The sequence below is a fragment of the Brienomyrus brachyistius genome, chromosome 7 (assembly GCF_023856365.1).
Source record: "Brienomyrus brachyistius isolate T26 chromosome 7, BBRACH_0.4, whole genome shotgun sequence".
Taxonomy (NCBI): domain Eukaryota; kingdom Metazoa; phylum Chordata; class Actinopteri; order Osteoglossiformes; family Mormyridae; genus Brienomyrus; species Brienomyrus brachyistius.
In genome coordinates this window covers 13158405-13163319 of record NC_064539.1, presented here as the reverse complement: position 1 = coordinate 13163319, position 4915 = coordinate 13158405, and positions in this window count along the sequence as shown.

Genomic DNA, 4915 nt, shown 5'->3' with positions numbered 1-4915 from the left:
GCCAAAGAGCTCTTTAACCACCCTGGCAACTTCAGCCCCAGTGATGTGCAAGTCCTCCCCAGCCCCCTCTGACGCCGTGTCCTCTGATGTCTCGAAGGCGCTACGTGTAGATGAATCTGAGGCAGAGTTGAGGAGGTCCTCAAAGTATTCCTTCCACCTCCGGGTGATGTTCCCAGGTGAGGTCAACAGCACCCCCTCCCCACTGTAAACAGCAGGAACCAGGAGCTGCTTCCCCCTCCTGAAATTTTGTACCGTTTGCCAGAACCTTTTTGAAGCCGACCGAAAGTCACTTTGCATGGCCTCACCAAACTCCTCCCACATCCTGGTTTACCGTAAACGCCCGAGCCGCGTACCACCTGGCCTGCCGGTACCCATCAGCTGCCTCCGGAGACCTCCGGGATAATAATTCCCTGTAGGCCTCCTTCTTCAGGTTGACAGCCCCCCTCACCTCTGGTGTCCACCATCAGGTACAGGGGTTTCTGCCACGACTGGCACCAACCACCCTGCAGCCACAGCTTCGCACGGCTGCTTCAATAACGGAGGATCAAAACAACCTCCATTAAGACTCAATCTCCCCAACCTTCCGGTATGTAGTTGGAGTTGAAGATCTGGCAAACAGGAGCCTCTGCTAGGCATTCCCAGCATTCCCAGCAGACCCAGCATTCCCAGCATTCCCAGCATTCCCAGCAGACCCTCATTATGCACTTGGGCCTGCCAAGTCTGACCGGCTTCCTCCCCTGTCACCTGAGCCAACTCACCACCAGGTGGTGATCAGTTGACAGCTCTGCCCATCTCTTAACCCGAGTGTCCAAGACAGAAGGCCGTAGATCAGCTGATACGATTATAAAATCAATCATCGACCTATAGCCCCGGGAATGTTTGTACCATGTCCACTTATGGACACCCTTTGTTATGAACAAACCATGCATGGCACAGAAGTCCAATAACAGAACACCACTCGGGTTCAGATCAGGGAGTCCGTTTCTCCCAATCAAAAAATTTTGATGTTAATGAACCGAGCTGTGGGGCCACCAGTAGCGCTAACCCAGCCTGGCATCGCCCACCCGCTACAACTCCATAAGAAAAGAGTATCCAGTCCCTCTCTAGGAGATTGGTTCCAGAGCCCAGAGCCCGACGAGACTTTGCTGTAATACCTTTTCATCATAGGTTTTTTGGAACCAATATTCTGTCAGGGTCAGGGCCTGCCTGGCCCCACCCTCTGACCTCTCCCCCTTCTGTCATTTGCTTTTCAATCCTAGTGTGTTTTCTCTCTTCCTGAAACCCTCTGCTTATGGGCTCAATGCCAGCTTCACCTGTTTTATTTTCTGTTTTTTTTCTCCCTTTTTGTTATTAATATCATTGCTTCCCTGTTTTGAGTTAGAATGCTAGTGCTCTGTTTTATATTCTGCTTGTACTGGTTTTAGTCCTTTTCGTAGTCTTGGTGTTCGTTAGAGTTCCCTTGTCCAGTGCTCATTTACCGTAGTTCATTCCACGTGTTGCCTGTTGCCCTGCTCTGCCGTTTGATTGATTGTTCTTGATTATTCACACCTGCCCTTTGTTAGTCCTCAGTATCAGTGTATTTAAGTGCCTGCCTTTGTTACCTTCCCCAGTCAATCATTGTGATTTGGTCTGTGAGTGTTACTCTTTCCCTAGTTCTAATCTCTGTATTACCCCTTTCCCTGTCTAGGCTTATTTATGATTTAGTTTGTAGTGATTTCCTCTTATTTCTGAACCCTTGTGGCCTTTTTTTTTGTATTTATTCCCAGTATGTTTGATTAATTCTGTTCATAATAAACCCCTCTGTCCTGGAGCTGCCAGTGGATCATCGCTTCATTCTGCCTGCACCATGCCCTGTGCCCATAACAATTCTATGGGGAAAATTTATCCATCCATCTGTTTGTCTTCCAGACCACAAATCCAGTACTGGGTCACAGTGAAATGGTAAAATAAAAACAGGTGCCTTGTACATTTGTATTTATGACAACACTGGTGCATAAACTGTGCCTTTTCCTGGCTGACTGTTCCACATGCAGTGTGCTTTAACAATTTCCAGGATTTGATTAGATGAGGATCTCATGGGACAGGAAATAAGATCAATATTTGTGAAAATATATTAGGGTGCTCACAGCTAAACCATGTTCTATTTTTGGAAAATGGAGTAAAAATGAAGACTGTGACATTAAAACCAAAATATTACCAATAATAAGGGCACTTTGGTACTGCTCAGAGTCAACCCCTATATACAATGGAATTGTTCTCTTGAACCAGTGGTTCTCCAAGTCAGTCCTCAGGCCCCACTGCCCTGCTTGTTTTCCAGCTATCCCGGCCCCACACGCAAGTCCCGAGGACCGACTTTGAGAACCACTGGCCTGGACCAATGCCACTCCTCATTTAAGTATCATTGGTTCTTCAAGACAATAATGTCATCCTTGCATCAGAAGATAATGCGCAAATGCATGTGTAGATAGCCATGTAGCCGTGTACGCTACACCGTAGCCTGACACCTGTAGTTACACTTCTAGAGAGGTGTGCCTCAGGCTATGGTGTAGATTCTATGCAGAAGTGTAAAGCAGTCTTCAGATGTAACTGAGTTTAAGAAACAGACAACTGCTATTGTCTGGGGTGACTAGAGCAATCTGATTTATCCAAAGTGGTGTATGATTAAGAAAGCAAGGTCAGATAGTCAGATAGTAACTTGGGGTTAGGGGCTTTGGTCAGAAGCTCAATAGTAAAATCAGTCTGCTGCTCACAAGTTCTAAACTAGTTACCTTCTGATTATAGACACAGGATCCTAATCCACTGAACCACAGACCAACCCCACAAACATGTGACACACAGATTTTAGGCATTTAAAGGTAAGTATCCTTTTCATTTGGCACAATAGTTTACATCCATCCATCCATCCATCCATCCATCCATTTTCCAAACCGCTTATCCTACTGGGTCACAGGGGGTCCGGAGCCTATCCCGGAAGCAATGGGCACGAGGCAGGGAACAACCCAGGATGGGGGGCCAGCCCATCGCAGCAATAGTTTACAATAAACAGTCAAAACAAGTAAAAAAAAAAACACTAAATAAAAAATTGTTGTTTTGGTGAGCATAAGGCAAAACACAATTCTAATTTGAGTCGATTACTAAAAAAACAAACGCACAAACAAAACTAGATAAGAGCAATAAAAAGTAGATGAGATTAATCAAGGAAAACAGAGGTTATCAGAGCCGGCGTTATGAGAGAGATGGTGTCCCCATCTTTCCACAATTAGGAAACACGGTGAGGACACATGCAGCCCTGGACTGCTGGCAATGTTCTTCTTTCACATACCGGAAGTAATATGAGATCTGTGAAGCCTGACACTGTTCACATAGCTGTGATGCTTTGGTCTGCAGACACAATGCCGTCCCATTAGTCAAACAGACAACAAGCTAATACACTAACACAGTTCTTAAGTCGAATGTCCCATATGCTTTAATCTCTCATGTGATTGATACCTCTCCTATTTTAGAAGGAAAAGTAATCCAATAAATAACATAGAGGTGCCTTAAAACTAATACTGGAAAATATTAAAAAGAAAACAAGCATTAATAACAGACATATCTTTATGTAATAACAGTATCATTTAGGATATTTTTTGATCATCCACCTGTATCGCTTGTATGTTTTCATTTAAATTCAAGATGATTTTTAACTTAACTTGATGGTGTAAATATTTGACAGTGAAAGCTATATTCTAATATAAAAATGTAACACTCAAACAAAGCAAATTAAGAATTAAACAAGGAGTCAGTTAAATCATTAGTCTTACCATAAACTATGTCAGTTTTCATTAGTTAGTCTTGTAAGGTGGAACTTAGAACTGAGGTTCATAAAAAACTCTATATTCTTTATAATTTGTATTCGTAGAATATATCTTCTCAACTAAAATTACCAGCCAAATAGTTCCATGCATTAACAATTCTAGCTCCTAGACAGTTAGCAACGACATAGCAGAATTATGTCTGACCCCAAAACTCTGTACTTGATAAGTCGTTATGGAAGGTTGGATAGTACTAGTATATCAACTCCAGAAAAAGATATTTATACTTTGGGAAAATCCCCAACAGCAATTTGTTTGTGTTTTCTGCTTGCCTTAGTTCCTAAGAGAAAAAGTGTAAGTGTATGTAGACTGTACTTTCTTTATCTAGTTAGGGTCCTACTTATTAAAATGGGGTTTTAATTGTTTTTATTTTTGATGGGGTTTCAAATGTAATAAAGTATAAATCTTAAACTTCAGATGGTGAACAAGGTTTCAAATAGTTTCCCAACTGAAGAGTAATCATTATGTCTTTTGGTGTCTTGAGAATTATTCATTTTTTTCATTGGATCTACAGATTTGACATAGATATATAAGATAAGTCAAACAAGTGTTTCTTGAAAAGTTAACAGAATTTTCATAGGAGGAAAGTGAGAACTTTGCCATTTCTGACCTTTTATCCAATTTAGAGTTTTTTTTGTTATCCTATTTTTGTTATTATTCTCATGTACAATCACTGCAGGTTTTTATTGCGATTATGTCATTTTAAATTAAAACAGGCTTCAGTTCTTCCTTTGTTAATGAAGTAATTTGTATTTTCTCCCCACTTGTCTGAATGGCAGAACTGGAGGATAAATAGTCTGATTAAATCTCTTCACCCTTATAAGCAGACAGGTAGAGGGGTCAGGATGTGGTTCTGCTTTCTGAATGTGTGGTGCAGTGTTCCTGAGACCCATAGTTTAGAGACCCCCGTTTGTGCCAGTGTGTACAACCGCTGTGGAAACATTTCTAATTTTAGAAATTACACTCTCCAGTTGCATGTCGATATCATGGACTCTGGCAGCCAGAAAAACATCCCAATCGCCCCACCCCCCAAGCTGTGCATCAGGGAGTCAATGGGTAAT